Source organism: Procambarus clarkii, chromosome 34 (assembly GCF_040958095.1).
Source record: "Procambarus clarkii isolate CNS0578487 chromosome 34, FALCON_Pclarkii_2.0, whole genome shotgun sequence".
NCBI lineage: Eukaryota > Metazoa > Arthropoda > Malacostraca > Decapoda > Cambaridae > Procambarus > Procambarus clarkii.
Genome location: NC_091183.1, coordinates 35,749,904 through 35,767,765, shown reverse-complemented (window position 1 = coordinate 35,767,765; position 17,862 = coordinate 35,749,904). Strand labels below are relative to the sequence as shown.

General features: G+C 50.5%; 1 protein-coding gene across 6 annotated transcripts in view; it reads left to right on the top strand.

Annotated features, from left to right (window-relative positions):
• The window catches only part of LOC123762020 (lachesin), a 205,750-nt gene that overhangs the window by 112,642 nt on the left and 75,246 nt on the right, over positions 1-17,862 (top strand). The gene's annotated exons all lie outside the window — the stretch shown is intronic.

Sequence of the window (17,862 nt, the reverse complement as noted above, 5' to 3'; positions counted from 1 at the left end):
CGGGTGCACTCGAGCACAATATCCACTATTGAGCGCAGCTGGTACACCAATAGCTGGGACAGCTGGCCACAACTGCTGGGGCCCACCACCTGCAGCCTGGCACCTGCTGGCCCCCAGCATGGTGTGGAGGAGGGGGAGCATGGTGGGCCAGGGTGTGGAGGAGGGGGAGCATGGTGGGCCAGGGGGTGGAGGAGGGGGAGCATGGTGGGCCAGGGGGTGGAGGAGGGGGAGCATGGTGGGCCAGGGTGTGGAGGAGGGGGAGCATGTTGGGCCAGGGGGTGGAGGAGGGGGAGCATGGTGAGCCAGGGTGTGGAGGAGGGGGAGCATGGTGGGCCAGGGTGTGGAGGAGGGGAGCATGGTGGGCCAGGGTGTGGAGGGGGAGCATGGTGGGCCAGGGTGTGGAGGAGGGGGAGCATGGTGAGCCAGGGTGTGGAGGAGGGGGAGCATGGTGGGCCAGGGGGTGGAGGAGGGGGAGCATGGTGGGCCAGGGTGTGGAGGAGGGGGAGCATGGTGGGCCAGGGTGTGGAGGGGGAGCATGGTGGGCCAGGGTGTGGAGGAGGGGGAGCATGGTGGGCCAGGGGGTGGAGGAGGGGGAGCATGGTGGGCCAGGGTGTGGAGGAGGGGGAGCATGGTGGGCCAGGGTGTGGAGGGGGAGCATGGTGGGCCAGGGTGTGGAGGAGGGGGAGCATGGTGAGCCAGGGGGTGGAGGAGGGGGAGCATGGTGGGCCAGGGGGTGGAGGAGGGGGAGCATGGTGGGCCAGGGTGTGGAGGAGGGGGAGCATGGTGGGCCTGGGTGTGGAGGGGGAGCATGGTGAGCCAGGGTGTGGAGGAGGGGGAGCATGGTGGGCCAGGGTGTGGAGGAGGGGGAGCATGGTGGGCCAGGGTGTGGAGGAGGGGGAGCATGGTGGGCCAGGGTGTGGAGGAGGGGGAGCATGGTGGGCCAGGGTGTGGAGGAGGGGGAGCATGGTGGGCTAGGGTGTGGAGTAGGGGGAGCATGGTGGGCCAGGGTGTGGAGGAGGGGGAGCATGGTGGGCTAGGGTGTGGAGTAGGGGGAGCATGGTGGGCTAGGGTGTGGAGGAGGGGGAGCATGATGGGCCAGGGTGTGGAGGAGGGGGAGCATGGTGGGCCAGGGTGTGGAGGAGGGGGAGCATGGTGGGCCAGGGTGTGGAGGAGGGGGAGCATGGTGGGCCAGGGTGTGGAGGGGGAGCATGGTGGGCTAGGGTGTGGAGTAGGGGGAGCATGGTGGATCAAGGGGGGGGGGTCAGTCCCTGTGCTAACCATGTGTCAGTGGTTGAGTGTCCATAGTTGTGGTTGTGAGTAGTTGTGTTGGTGGTTATGGTTAGTAGTTATGGGTTGGTTATGAGAGTTTGGGAGGATGAGGGCGGTGGGAGGGAGGGAGGCATGATGGAACACCATGGGAGGGAGGAGGAGGCACCCCTCCCATCAGCTGATCCCAGGTTAATGTTGCGGGAAAAAAAATATGTCTCTCAGAATCCCTGAAGATGGTCCCCTATTTGGCGGGGCGGGGCGGGGCGGGGCGGGGTATGCTGGGTTTGAAGGGCGAAGGGCCAAGTGAGGTGTGGAGGGGTAGATGGGATGGGGCGTGGCCTGGTTGATGGGGGCGTGGCCTGGTTGATGGGGGCGTGGCCTGGTTTTTTTTTGAGATATATACAAGAGTTGTTACATTCTTGTACAGCCACTAGTACGCGTAGCGTTTCGGGCAAGTCCTTAATCCTACGGTCCCTGGAATACGATCCCCTGCCGCGAAGAATCGTTTTTTCATCTAAGTACACATTTTACTGTTGCGTTAAACAGAGGCTACAGTTAAGGAATTGCGCCCAGTAAATCCTCCCCGGCCAGGATACGAACCCATGACATAGCGCTCGCGGAACGCCAGGCGAGTGTCTTACCACTACACCACGGAGACTGTGAAGTTGATGGAGGCGTGGCCTGGTTGATGGGGGCGTGACCTGGTTGATGGGGGGGGGGGGGATATTGATGGGCTAGACGGGTGGTAGACAAGACCTTCACTACATAATGCCAAGATAAAGTACATATAATTACAGCACTGAATTGCGAAAGCTGTAATGATCTTATCTGTTACTGCTCAGAGATGTTGTTCACAATGAGTGTCGACCAAGGCGAGGCCAACACACTCTTCTCTTGGCTGTCAAACACTTAGGTCAAGTATCGTGCCTTAATCTTCGTGATAGGAACGACCAATAGTGGATTTTTTAACTTAAGATATTAATCTGAAGAGATGTAGTGAATCATTTGGATCAGGTTGGGAGAGGTGTGGACAACCTCTTCCCAGCCTTATACTCAGCAGGGCGGGCTGGCTTTCTGGTCTATTACAAGTAACATTCGTCTACCAACAGCATTCAAGGTAACTAGGCAGGAAACTTGCTGATTGGTCGAGGCTCCATAGGTCTGGCCGGCCAGTCCTCTGTTCATGCAGTCAGTGGAATTAAGCATACACACAACTTAAAACAATAACAAACAAAATATTGAAACACGTCAGACCCAAAAGAATAAGGGAACACATAAGGATCAGCAGATCATGTATACAAGCAACAAGGAATGTGTACATGTATGTATCTATGCATATTCACATGTTCCGAAATACTTGTAAAATTCTTTCGAACACTCACCTGTCAGTAACTCAAACTAAGCTTCCGAACACACGGTGTCAGTAAGACCATCAGCCCGGCTGTTCTCATGGCTAGGTCACGGGTATGAGGAACACGGTAAACTATCACTCACAGGATGAGTATGGTGGTCACAGTAAACTCACTCACAGGATGAGTATGGAGGTCACAGTAAACTACCACTCACAGGATGAGTATGGTGGTCACAGTAAACTATCACTCACAGGATGAGTATGATGGTCACAGTAAACTACCACACACAGGATGAGTATGGTGGTCACAGTAAACTATCACTCACAGGATGAGTATGGTGGTCACAGTAAACTATCACTCACAGGATGAGTATGGTGGTCACAGTAAACTCACTCACAGGATGAGTATGGAGGTCACAGTAAACTACCACTCACAGGATGAGTATGGTGGTCACAGTAAACTATCACTCACAGGATGAGTATGATGGTCACAGTAAACTACCACACACAGGATGAGTATGGTGGTCACAGTAAACTATCACTCACAGGATGAGTATGGTGGTCACAGTAAACTATCACTCACAGGATGAGTATGGTGGTCACAGTAAACTATCACTCACAGGATGAGTATGATGGTCACAGTAAACTGCCACACACAGGATGAGTATGGTGGTCACAGTAAACTATCACTCACAGGATGAGTATGGTGGTCACAGTAAACTATCACTCACAGGATGAGTATGGTGGTCACAGTAAACTATCACTCACAGGATGAGTATGGTGGTCACAGTAAACTATCACTCACAGGACGAGTATGGTGGTCACAGTAAACTATCACTCACAGGACGAGTATGGTGGTCACAGTAAACTATCACTCACAGGATGAGTATGGTGGTCACAGTAAACTATCACTCACAGGACGAGTATGGTGGTCACAGTAAACTATCACTCACAGGATGAGTATGGTGGTCACAGTAAACCACCGCCGCTGGCAGTAAACTAGGAACGGGTATTCAAAGAGATCAAGAATTAAACGGAGAACAAAACACTCTAACATTTCCTCTGAGGTAAAACAGATATTGAAGCAGATGTTTAGTGAGCAGTGGACATTGTCGCGGGTTTAATAAAAGAAAAAACGGATTTTATGTTAACAACGAATATTGATAATTAAACTACAAATGTTGAAGCACTTAAATAGAGACAAACAGACGTTGAAACTGAGGCAGAGACAGTCGGAGATAGTTAGGAAAGGAGTGTGTGTGGTGGTGTGTGTGTGTGTGCGCGTGGAGGGTGGTGGGTGAGGGCCCCCAGCACAAGGATGCGGGCCCTCCGTGTTTACTTGTGCCCAGTTCAAACACGCTCAGCCCTCCGCTCTGCCCAACTTAAACACTGACTAATTTATACTACGTGGAGTCTGGTCCACCTTCCTCTTGCGACCCCTAAGGTCTCCCGCCCGCCCGGTGGCCCTTTGGCTGTCTCTTGCCCCGTGGTCACCCGCCCCTGCCCCTCACCCCCCCCCCACCGCTAACCCCCGTCCCTGAATCATGTCCCTCTCCCCACAAAACCCAACGCCCTCACTCGCCGCGATCTCCAAATTGCATTGCAATTGGGCAGAATTGGACGGCAGCAGGAGCAGGTGATGTGATAGTACCTATTTATACTATGAGAGAGAATATCCGTCTGCTCAGAGTCGGGCCAAACGCTTGGGGCTAATCTTACCCAGCTTTGCAGGGGGAATTGCCTGGGGTACAGGTCGGACATAGGCTGGTCAGGGTAGGTCTAAGTTAAATGCATTAAATAAATATTAACATTTATAGAGATTCTCAGGCGATTTTCATGGAGTCAAGTATGAAATATTTGGTGAGATTCCCTAAGAGTTTTTAGTGATCGTAATATATTTTCTGAGATATCTGTACAGTTGTTAAGGGGGAGAGGGGGAGAGGGGGGGAGGCAGGGCGAGGGGAGGGACGAAGGGGAAGACGAGGGGGAGAAGGTGAAGGAGGAGATGTAGTGAAGCAGGGAAAGACCCGGGTACAGCCAGGTACCTGGTCAGTTTATATATGTGGAAATGTTCGTGTGTTCGAGGTGGGTTGTTCCTGTCATACTCGTACAGAATATGACACGACTCACCCAAGATAAAAACATTTTAGATCCTGTGCTAACATCAGAGTATGCTCGATCAAATCCAGGTAGGGGGGGGAGGCTCTCCCCCTTCACGTGGCCACTATATCATAGACTATCCTCGAGGAGACCATCAAGTAATGAGAGAGAAATTGCAGAATACCTCCTGGAGGGAGTTAATAGATCAGGACATTGAAGCATCATGTGCAAATTTCACAAAGATCGTCACTGAACATGTTAAAAAATATGTACCAAGAAGGAGAGGAAGACGAACAAGAACTAAATGAAGGACAAAGGCAGTAATGAAAGGTGTAACAAGTATAAAGTATCAGTCACCGGGAATCACGGTGATTATGAGATATACAAAACGACATTCAACTACACAAAGCAACCTGTGAAAAAACTTGTAAAACATTAAAAAAAAGCTCAGTTTCTCTTAATGATCCATAAGAAGCAAAAGTGAGACCAAAGGCTCGGTAGGACCCAAATAGATGAGAGCAACAAACAGTTGAGGATAAACAAGGAGCCAATACTCTGAATAAATACTTGACATCACTGTTGACGCTAGAGAGAGAGAGTAGACAACATCCCAATAACCACACAGCTGGAACCAAAGAGCCGAAGCTCAACCCCCGTAAGCACAACTAGGTGAGTAAATGTTTGACGCAGAAGTGAATAAGTTTAGGGATATCCGCGTTATGTGGGTAAGAAATAGGAAGAGCAGTGACTAGTTACAGCACTCTATGGTTTGAGTGGACTTCAGACAAATAGTTAAGAAAGTGATGGAGGAGCTGTGTCTACCACCGGAACTCCTACTCAGCCAGTCTCTGGACCAGGGTAAAGTCTAGATTTGGAAAGACACAAACCTTCAAAAAAAGACAGAAAGAAGAGAAAATTAGCGACGAGTAAGCCTAAGTTGACACATGTGCAAGTGCATGCACATGTTTCCTTTTTTTTCATTCCTCTCAGTTCCGGTACGAGCTTGGTGGCATACCGTTGAATCTTCTCTAACTTTGTCTTGTGCTTAACTAGGTATGGACTTCAGGCTGGAGCTGCATACTCCAAGATTGGTTTTACATAAGTGGTATACAGGGTTCTGAACTATTCCTTACACAAGCTTCTAAAGGCAGTTCTTATGTTGACCAGTCTAGCATATGCCGCTGATGATATTCTTTTGATGTGGGCGTCTGGGGACAGGTTCGGTGTGATATCAACCCCCAGATCTTTCTCTATTTGACTCTTGCAGGATTTTAACTCCCAGATGGTACCTTGTGTTCAGCCTTCTGCTCTTGTGCTTCAGCCTCTCCTGTATGTGTGTGTGTGTGTGTGTGTGTGTGTGTGTGTGTGTGTGTGTGTGTGTGTGTGTGTGTGTGTGTGTGAGTGTGTGTGTGGGGGGGGGGTGGTAGTGTTTGCTCCTTGCATTGATTGAGAGGAGAGGTGTGTAGGGAGGCAGCATTGATCTGGTGAAGGGTGGTGGAGGTCACTCTGTTACACCCACAAACTGTCACAAATTGACAATTGTAATAATGATTTTGTTCTCACAATAGTATACAATATTATATGAAAATTGTGTTGGTACACAGTTAGGTCAATTACAATAACTGATAACTCCTCCTGCTCCTGAACCATGTTACGGTCAGCTTAGTGACGCAACATCTGAGAGTAGTAGGGGAGCACGAGGGTAAGGTAACATCTGAGGGTAGTAGGGGAGCACGAGGGTAAGGTAACATCTGAGAGTAGTAGGGGAGCACGAGGGTAAGGTAACATCTGAGAGTAGTAGGGGAGCACGAGGGTAAGGTAACATCTGAGAGTAGTAGGGGAGCACGAGGGTAAGGTAACATCTGAGAGTAGTAGGGGAGCACGAGGGTAAGGTAACATCTGAGAGTAGTAGGGGAGCACGAGGGTAAGGTAACATCTGAGAGTAGTAGGGGAGCACGAGGGTAAGGTAACATCTGAGGGCAGTAGGGGAGCACGAGGGTAAGGTAACATCTGAGGGCAGTAGGGGAGCACGAGGGTAAGGTAACATCTGAGGGTAGTAGGGGAGCACGAGGGTAAGGTAACATCTGAGGGTAGTAGGGGAGCACGAGGGTAAGGTAACATCTGAGGGTAGTAGGGGAGCACGAGGGTAAGGTAACATCTGAGAGTAGTAGGGGAGCACGAGGGTAAGGTAACATCTGAGGGTAGTAGGGAGCACGAGGGTAAGGTAACATCTGAGAGTAGTAGGGGAGCACGAGGGTAAGGTAACATCTGAGAGTAGTAGGGGAGCACGAGGGTAAGGTAACATCTGAGAGTAGTAGAGGAGCACGAGGGTAAGGTAACATCTGAGAGTAGTAGGGGAGCACGAGGGTAAGGTAAGATCTGAGAGTAGTAGGGGAGCACGAGGGTAAGGTAAGATCTGAGAGTAGTAGGGGAGCACGAGGGTAAGGTAACATCTGAGAGTAGTAGGGGAGCACGAGGGTAAGGTAACATCTGAGAGTAGTAGGGGAGCACGAGGGTAAGGTAACATCTGAGGGTAGTAGGGGAGCACGAGGGTAAGGTAACATCTGAGAGTAGTAGGGGAGCACGAGGGTAAGGTAACATCTGAGGGTAGTAGGGGAGCACGAGGGTAAGGTAACATCTGAGAGTAGTAGGGGAGCACGAGGGTAAGGTAACATCTGAGAGTAGTAGGGAGCACGAGGGTAAGGTAACATCTGAGAGTAGTAGGGAGCACGAGGGTAAGGTAACATCTGAGAGTAGTAGGGAGCACGAGGGTAAGGTAACATCTGAGAGTAGTAGGGAGCACGAGGGTAAGGTAACATCTGAGAGTAGTAGGGAGCACGAGGGGAAGCAATTAGGTGACCACAGTGAATCTAATATTGTCCTTAAACCAAGCAAATATTACCTTGGTAACTGATAAACTGGGTAGTTACCATGGCAGAAGTGACCATAGCTTTGACCCCCAGGTTCATGTTCCTGTACCGTAGCACACCGGCCCCAGGTGCTCCTTGGCCGAGGTCCCCCTCACCTCCCACGTCCCCCCTCACCCCCACCATCATCCCCTCCTGCAGGATTTTTCAGCAGCTGAAGCAATTATTCCTTTGCAAAAATTCTGAAAATTTGGCCAATTAGGTTGTGTTGAGGCCTTTCAGCTGCGAGCATCTTGGGGTAGAGGCAACCTGGCCGCTCGCCGCACGCAAATTATATCACCAATTCTTTCTGGGAATCCACTCAACCAACACAAACCTTCCAAAAGTTGCAAATGAGAAGCTAAAATTCTAAAGGTTTGGCAGGCTACATTGGCCTAACAGAAGCAACATTTATAATACACCCTCAAGAGTTTCCCTATTGGTTGTGTATGTTTGTATGAATATTGTTTGTATAAATGTGTTTTTGAATGCATGTATACATGTATTTATTCATAATACACTGATGTTGTCCATAGCATTAAGTACTTCAGCAACATTTCCACGGTTTAGCCGTTAACTAATAATAACTTGATGAAATTACAGGCTTTGTCCAAAATTATATTTCAACACTACACTCCATATGTCACTACAGAATTTCCATAATACATATATACTACTTTCATGTAACTTATTATATTTATCATGTTTCTGTAATTTTTCTCTCTGTATATATATATATATATATACAGATATATATATATATATATACAGATATATATATATATATATATATATATATATATATATATATATATATATATATATATATATATATATATATATATATATTATGAATTGGTCATCACAATGTTGGCGAGAGTAAGAGAGTTGAGCGGTGAACATTAACGTTAGTATACATGAGCTCTTATATGAACAATGAATAATAATGAGATTAATGCAGTCAATCATGTATAATCCCACACTCCACCAACCACACATTATACACTCCACCAACCACACATTATACACTCCACCAACCACACATTATACACTCCACCAAGTTTTATACCACCACTGGTTGTCCCACCGTAAGCCCAGCTCTCAGGTCACTCCTGCGTTACTCCCGGGGCGCCCCGAGAGTGGTGTAGTGCCGGGTGAGGAAGGACCCACGGGGGCGCCCCGGGAGTGGTGTAGTGCCGGGTGAGGTAGGACCCACGGGGGCGCCCCGAGAGTGGTGTAGTGCCGGGTGAGGAAGGACCCACGGGGGCGCCCCGGGAGTGGTGTAGTGCCGGGTGAGGAAGGACCCACGGGGGCGCCCCGGGAGTGGTGTAGTGCTGGGTGAGGTAGGACCCACGGGGCCGCCCCGGGGGTGATGTAGTGCTGGGTGAGGATTACCAGGGTGGGAAGCACCAGATGCGACGGTCCGCTCCAGGAAACTCAATACAAGGAGGTAAAATTATCCTCACGCTGTCTGGCTCCTTCCTCAAGAAGACACTGTATGGTGTGTCATACACCAGGTGTGGCACTGTATGGTGTGTCATACACCAGGTGTGGCACTGTATGGTGTGTCATACACCAGGTGTGGCACTGTATGGTGTGTCATACACCAGGTGTGGCACTGTATGGTGTGTCATACACCAGGTGTGGCAATGTATGGTGTGTCATACACCAGGTGTGGCACTGTATAGTGTGTCATACACCAGGTATGGCACTGTATGGTGTGTCATACACCAGGTGTGACACTTTATGGTGTGTCATACACCAGGTGTGACACTTTATGGTGTGTCATACACCAGGTGTGGCACTGTATGGTGTGTCATCTTTTGCAGATGACACAAAAATCAGCATGAAAATTACCTCTGCTGAAGATATTGAAAAACTACAAGCAGATAAATGTACCCATAGTAGGAAAACAGCATGTAAAGGATTTGGGAATAATAATGTCTGACGACCTAACGTTTAAGGAGCATAACCAAGCAAATATTGCGACAGCCAGAAAAATGATAGGATGGATTACGAGAACTTTCAAATCCAGGGATCCCATCACAATGGTTGTACTCTTCAAATCACTTGTGTTGTCCCGTCTTGAGTACTGCTCAGTACTCACTTCCCCTTTCAGAACAGGAGAGATTGCTGAAATAGAGGGAATACAGAGAACATATACGGCACGCATAGATGCAATAAAGCACCTAAATTATTGGGATCGTCTCAAAGCCCTCCAAATGTACTCACTAGAAAGAAGACGGGAGAGATATCAAATAATATACACCTGGAAGATACTGGAGGGCCAAGTACCAAATCTACACAGTAAAATAACAACGTACTGGAGTGAACGACATGGAAGAAAATGTAGAATAGAACCAATGAAGAGCAGAGGTGCCATAGGCACAATCAGAGAACACTGTATAAACATCAGAGGTCCGCGGTTGTTCAACGTCCTCCCAGCAAGCATAAGAAATATTGCCGGAACAACCGTGGACATTTTCAAGAGGAAACTAGATTTATTCCTCCAAGGAGTGCCGGACCAACCGGGCTGTGGTGGGTATGTGGGCCTGCGGGCCGCTCCAAGCAACAGCCTGGTGGACCAAACTCTCACAAGTCGAGCCTGGCCTCGGGCCGGGCTTGGGGAGTAGAAGAACTCCCAGAACCCCATCAACCAGGTATCAACCAGATATTAATGAAGTTTTCGATTGGGCAACAGAAAATAACATGATGTTTAACAGTGATAAATTCCAGGTACTCGGGTACGGTAAAAATGAGGACCCGAAACATAATACAGGGGTACAAAACACAATCAAATCTGCCCATAGTAGGGAAGCAACATGTCAAGGATTTGGGAATAATGATGTCTGACGACATAACATTTAGGGAGCATAACCAAGCAAATATTGCGTCAGCCAGAAAAATGATAGGATGAATTACGAGATCTTTCAAATCCAGAGATTCCATCACAATGGTTGTGCTCTTCAAATCACTTGTGTTGTCCCGTCTTGAGTACTGCTCAGTACTCACTTCAGAGCAGGAGAGATGGCTGAAATAGAGGGAATACAGAGAACATATACGGCACGCATAGACGCGATAAAGCACCTAAATTATTGGGATCGTCTCAAAGCTCTCTAAATGTACTCGCTAGAAAGGAGACGAGAGAGATATCAACTAATATACACATGGACGATACTGGAAGGCCAGGTCCCAAATCTACACAGTAAAATATCAACGTACTGGAGTGAACGATATGGAAGAAAATGCAGAATAGAACCAGTGAAGAGCAGAGGTGCCATAGGCACAATCAGAGAACACTGTATAAGCATCAGAGGTCCACGGTTGTTCAACACCCTCCCAGCGAATAAAAGAAATATTGCCGGAATAACCGTGGACCTCTTCAAGAAGTGCCGGACCAAGGGCGGCACATCTTAGCGCGGACGCTAAGCCCCGAAATCATCTCAAGATAACCTCAAGATAACCAACCGGGCTGTGGTGAGTATGTGGGCCTGCGGGCCGCTCCAAGCATCAGCCTGGTGGACCAAACTCTCACAAGTCAAGCCTGGCCTCGGGCCGGACTTGGGGAGTAGAACTCCCAGAACCCATCAAGCAGGTCAGTCATACACTGGGTGTGACACTGTAAGGTCTGTCATACATCAGGTGTGACACCCATGTGTATTCCCTCACCCCGCCTTCCCCTCGGCCCACCTCCCCTCGGCCCACGTTCCCCTCGGCCCACCTCCCCCTCGGCCCACCTTCCCCTCGGCTTCCTCCGGAATGTCCGAGAGCGACACAAACTTCTGGCTACGAATTAAACTTTAGTTGGCATCTATCCGTCCGAGGTGTCATTGTCTCCCCCTCACCCTCCTCTCACCCTCCCCCCACCCCTCACCCTCCCCTCCCCTCCCCTCCCCTCCCCTCCCCTCCCCTCCCCTCCCCTCCCCTCCCCCCCCCCCTCCCCCACTAAATTTCTCTGCAGCGTTCAGTGGGAACACATGAACCGGTTCATTTATGAATCGTCTATTGCCGTTGGCGCCTGTCGGTATCCAAGAAATAGTTTGGATGGATGGAAGGCGCCTTGTGGCCGCTCAGCTAAGGAATCCAATTACACGAGGCAAGTGGTCTGATCATGATGGCTGATGGGGGGGGGGTGGAGGGGGGTCCGGTGCCTTGTGTGTGGGGGTGGGAGGGGGGGGGGTTCTTGTGCCTTGTACTAACCGTGCCAGGCCCCGTGTACCAGGCCTTGCTGTACCCGCCGTCGTCTTGCCCTGCCACTACTAAGGTGTTCACCGCGTGAGAACACCGGACTTGTGGACTTGAGGCAAACACTGTCACTCCAGCTCCCTGGCCAGGTTTTGTTCATACACCTTGGTGACAGGGGGAGGAGGAGGGGGGGGGAGCTGTGCATCACTAACTCTGGGAACATTTGTTGGAGCTCATTCTGCGACAGGTAGAGGACCTGAAGGCCTAAGTGCAGCAATTGGGGGACGAGCCGGTAAGTTCGCCAACACAATCCTTGTTCGAATTGGTGGAGCTCCAAGACTGTCGTTGGTTGCTCCTGGGTCACTACTGACCCTGAGAGTTGTGGCTCCGGCCACTCTGTGAGGTCCCTGGGACACTATAGTCGTCTCAAGTCATATAAATTGTTGGTCATCTTTCTAAACTCAATATAAATAGTTTATACATTTTTATGTATAAACTTTTATAATGTCACACTATGACACTATGTATTGTGTCCAGATGCGAGGGCGGAGACTTGACGTATGTCCCTGGTGGGGGGCGGAAGTCCTGGGGTATGGGGGGGGGGGTGTGCTGGGGACGAGCACATATGGGGGGAGGAGAAGAACTCTCCCCAGCTGTGCTCCAGGTGTGGGGAGAGTTGTACTGCCAACAGGTTGTGCTCCAGGTTTGGGTAGTGGGAGGTAGGGAGGGGAAGGATAGTGCTCTTGTAGGGGTAGGGAAGGGTTGAGGGGTTGGCAGGGGAAGGATAGTGCTCTTGTAGGGGTAGGGAAGGGTTGAGGGGTTGGGAGGGGATGGATAGTGCTCTTGTAGGGGTAGGGAAGGGTTGAGGGGTTGGCAGGGGAAGGATAGTGCTCTTGTAGGGGTAGGGAAGGGTTGAGGGGTTGGGAGGGGAAGGATAGTGCTCTTGTAGGGGTAGGGAAGGGGTGAGGGGTTGGGAGGGGAAGGATAGTGCTCTTGTAGGGGTAGGGAAGGGTTGAGGGGTTGGGAGGGGATGGATAGTGCTCTTGTAGGGGTAGGGAAGGGTTGAGGGGTTGGCAGGGGAAGGATAGTGCTCTTGTAGGGGTAGGGAAGGGTTGAGGGGTTGGCAGGGGAAGGATAGTGCTCTTGTAGGGGTAGGGAAGGGTTGAGGGGTTGGCAGGGGAAGGATAGTGTTCTTGTAGGGAGAGGGAAGGGTTGAGGGGTTGGCAGGGAAAGGATAGTGCTCTTGTAGGGGTAGGGAAGGGTTGAGGGGTTGGGAGGGGAAGGATAATGGGAGTTAGGGGGGGGGTGCTGGGGGGGGGGTGAATCAGAGAAAGAGGACACAAGCTCTCTCTCTCCCCACTAATCTAATATAAGGACACCACAACACGATCAATATTCAATTATCGCATCAGATCTGCTTTCGTGAGCACCTCAAATTGGCGTGTGGTGGTGACGAGGGTGGTGGTGGTGGTGACGAGGGTGGTGGTGACGAGGGTGGTGGTGGTGACGAGGGTGGTGGTGGTGGTGGTGACGAGGGTGGTGGTGGTGGTGGTGACGAGGGTGGTGGTGGTGGTGGTGACGAGGGTGGTGGTGGTGGTGACGAGGGTGGTGGTGGTGGTGGTGGTGGTGGTGACGAGGGTGGTGGTGGTGGTGGTGGTGGTGGTGACGAGGGTGGTGGTGGTGGTGGTGGTGACGAGGGTGGTGGTGGTGGTGGTGGTGACGAGGGTGGTGGTGGTGGTGGTGGTGACGAGGGTGGTGGTGGTGACGAGGGTGGTGGTGGTGACGAGGGTGGTGGTGGTGACGAGGGTGGTGGTGGTGACGAGGGTGGTGGTGGTGGTGGTGGTGGTGGTGGTGGTGGTGACGAGGGTGGTGGTGGTGGTGGTGGTGACGAGGGTGGTGGTGGTGGTGGTGGTGACGAGGGTGGTGGTGGTGGTGGTGGTGACGAGGGTGGTGGTGGTGGTGGTGGTGACGAGGGTGGTGGTGGTGGTGGTGGTGACGAGGGTGGTGGTGGTGGTGACGAGGGTGGTGGTGGTGGTGACGAGGGTGGTGGTGGTGGTGGTGGTGACGAGGGTGGTGGTGGTGGTGACGAGGGTGGTGGTGGTGGTGGTGGTGACGAGGGTGGTGGTGGTGGTGACGAGGGTGGTGGTGGTGGTGACGAGGGTGGTGGTGGTGGTGACGAGGGTGGTGGTGGTGATGGTGGTGACGAGGGTGGTGGTGGTGGTGGTGGTGACGAGGGTGGTGGTGGTGGTGGTGGTGACGAGGGTGGTGGTGGTGGTGGTGGTGACGAGGGTGGTGGTGGTGGTGGTGGTGACGAGGGTGGTGGTGGTGGTGGTGGTAGAGACGAGGGTGGTGGTGGTGGTGACGAGGGTGGTGGTGGTGACGAGGGTGGTGGTGGTGGTGGTGGTAGAGACGAGGGTGGTGGTGGTGGTGACGAGGGTGGTGGTGGTGGTGACGAGGGTGGTGGTGGTGGTGACGAGGGTGGTGGTGGTGGTGACGAGGGTGGTGGTGGTGGTGGTGACGAGGGTGGTGGTGGTGGTGGTGACGAGGGTGGTGGTGGTGGTGACGAGGGTGGTGGTGGTGGTGACGAGGGTGGTGGTGGTGGTGACGAGGGTGGTGGTGGTGACGAGGGTGGTGGTGGTGGTAGAGACGAGGGTGGTGGTGGTGGTGACGAGGGTGGTGGTGGTGGTGACGAGGGTGGTGGTGGTGGTGGTGACGAGGGTGGTGGTGGTGGTGACGAGGGAGTGAGTGTCCAAGCCACACACACAATTGACCGTCCAAAAGGATTACACTAAGGCTGCAGATGCTACTTAATTAGTAATCCAGAGGTGGGGGAGGGGAGAGAGGAAGGTTGGGGAGAGTGGGAGGGGAGAGAGGAAGGTTGGGGAGAGTGGGAGGGGAGAGAGTAAGGTTGGGGAGAGTGGGAGGGGAGAGAGTAAGGTTGGGGAGTGGGAGGGGAGAGAGGAAGGTTGGGGAGAGTGGGAGGGGAGAGAGTAAGGTTGGGGAGTGGGAGGGGAGAGAGTAGTGGTGGTAAGAGAGAGGTCTACTACAAGGGTCGAGAGGTGTGGGAGGGCGTCCGTATTGCTCAGTGTTGAGTGCAAGAAGGTAACATTACACTCTCAACACGACGGACACGACAAGTCCGTCATCGTCGTCCCATATGCTGTCTTAGGCCAAGACGCTTATAATTCTTGAGTTGATGGATCTGCACTGGTATGTATGTGTATGTGTGTGTGTGTGTACTATTTGTGCTTGCGGGGGTTGAGCTTTGGCTCTTTGGTCCCGCCTCTCAACTGTCAATCAACTGGTGTACAGATTCCTGAGCCTACTGGGCTCTATCATATCTACATTTGAAACTGTGTATGGAGTCAGCCTCCACCACATCACTGCCTAATGCATTCCATCCGTTAACTACTCTGACACTGAAAAAGTTCCTTCTAACATCCCTGTGGCTCATGTGGGTACTCAGGTTCAACCTGTGTCCCCTTGTTCGCGTCCCACCAGTGTTGAATAGTTTATCCTTGTTTACCCGGTCGATTCCCGAGGATTTTGTAGGTCGTGATCATATCTCCCCTTACTCTTCTGTCTTCCAGTGTCGTAAGGTGCATTTCCCGCAGCCTTTCCTCGTAACTCATGCCTCTTAGATCTGGGACTAGTCTAGTGGCATACCTTTGGACTTTTTCCAGCTTCGTCTTGTGCTTGACAAGGTACGGGCTCCATGCTGGGGCCGCATACTCCAGGATTGGTCTTACATATGTGGTGTACAAGATTCTGAATGATTCCTTACACAGGTTCCTGAACGCTGTTCTGATGTTAGCCAGCCTCGCATATGCCGCAGACGTTATTCTCTTTATGTGGGCTTCAGGAGACAAGTTTGGTGTGATAGGTCAGGTAGGGGCAGGTCAGTACCAGGGGGGGGGGGGAGGGGCAGGTTAGTACCAAGGGGGGGAGGGGCAGGTCAGTACCAGGGGGGGGGGAGGGGCAGGTCAGTACCAGGGGGGGAGGGGCAGGTCAGTACCAGGGGGGGGAGGGGATGACGTCGCTTCCTCTCCCAAATAAATATAAATGCAAATTTGATTGATTAAATGAGTTCAGTGGGGAATATGGTGGTGTTGTGGTGGTGTTGTGTGTGGTGGTGGTGTTGTGGTGGGTATGGTGCTGGTGGTGGTGTGGTGGTGGGTGTCGTAGTAATACTTTTTTAGAGGCCCATAGATCTGTTTCCTTGTTTCTTAAGTGCACAGTTTGTAAGTGTAGCGGGAGAGGTTTGGGGAAGAGGGAGGAGGATGGACACAGTGGGGGACAAGGGGTAGGGAGCGAGGTAGTCTGGGGGGGAGGGGGAAGGGTGCAGGTTGAAGAGGAAGAGAAATGAATGTAGTGTAGTAGTCTGTTGGCAAGCCTATTACCTTTCTCCAATTTAGTTCCGTAATTGACTTTTGTTGGGATCGAATTGTCGATTGCTGAACCCAACACATTTAAGTTAGTCTTTTCTAGCGTATACTCTGATAACTATAGTGAATAGATAAATCTGATATTATCCGACTTAGTGAGGTGCGCCCTTCTCAGCCTGACCTGTTGTCAGGCGCGACACACGTACATCACTGAGCCCTGACTAACAACAAAATAAAATATAGGTAAAATTTTATCATGGCTACTTTATATTACCGGAACACGTGGGTACCTTATATGTCGAGTTATATATACAAATTACTGTACATTAGATATACATTAATATATACACCGAGACAATAACAATGAGAGTAGCGTTACTCCTCTGTTATAATGGTTCTCTTCTGAACCATTTACATCTCTTGACTGTATCTACTATGAAGCAGCAAAGCACCGTTCTTGAGACCCTCAGCCAACTACCTTGAAACAACGGTATATATATACACCATCCTCAAGCGTCTGTAGAACTTTTTCTACCTTCTCAGGTGGATCAATATTACTATTATCCAACCCGTTCTCGCACTTTCGTATAGTCAATATTGACTTATACGAAAGAATACGTGCATATGTGACATACTAATTTGTTAATATTTTAGTTTACCTTGAAAAGCTTCATAGAAAACACCGACCTTACCTAACCTTCTTAGTATGTTAAGATAAACATCTTATTGCTTCGTAATTACAATTATTACTTAACCTATTATAGGTATACGTTAAGTAATAACCTATTATAGGTATACGTTAAGTAATAATTGTAATTACGAAGCAATAAGATTGTTATCTTAACATACTAAGAAGGTTAGGTAAGGTCGGTGTTTTCTATGAAGCTTTTCAAGGTAAACTAAAATATTCACAATAAATTAGTGTGTCACATATGCAAGTATTTAATAAGTCAATATTGACTGTAAGACAGTGCGAGAACGGGTTGTATTATCCTGATGTCGACGGTAGATGTCTAACACTCCCTACGGCGTTGACAGTCACCATCTTCCACTGGTCGTAGTTCAGAAGAGAGTGGATCACCTCGTCACAATGTCGCCATACGGCTGGTCACACAACTAAGCCATGTCGACAGGGAGGAAGAGTGTAGAGTACTCCACTGCCCAGGTTCCGACCTGTACTCATTGCCTCGCTTGGTGATTCTGATTGACCATCAGAATTCCCGCCACCGTACGAGCCACGCCGTGCTGGTCGTTAACAACCTGTATGGTTGTTAACCTCGTTCCCCCTGTAACATTGAGTAAGAAACCATTACTCTTAGCTACCACTATTTATACTCCGATGCGACGCAATAACACGATAAAAGAAACTTCCCGTAACACTTTGTAAGAAATCCTCACTGATACTGCATATTCTACGATTGGTCTGACATATGTGGTATAGAGGGGCTTGAATGATGACTTGCCTGGTTGTTTAAGGCACTTGTTATACTGACCAACCTTGCATACTCCGCTGGTGATATTCCTTTGACTTTGACTTCAGGATTAAACTTATATGACCCCATATCTTTCCGCCTGATTTTAGATGGGCTTCATCTCCCATTTGACACCTTGTGTATCTCCTATTCCTTACACCGTTTCATTACTTTGCACTTACTTGAGTTAAGCT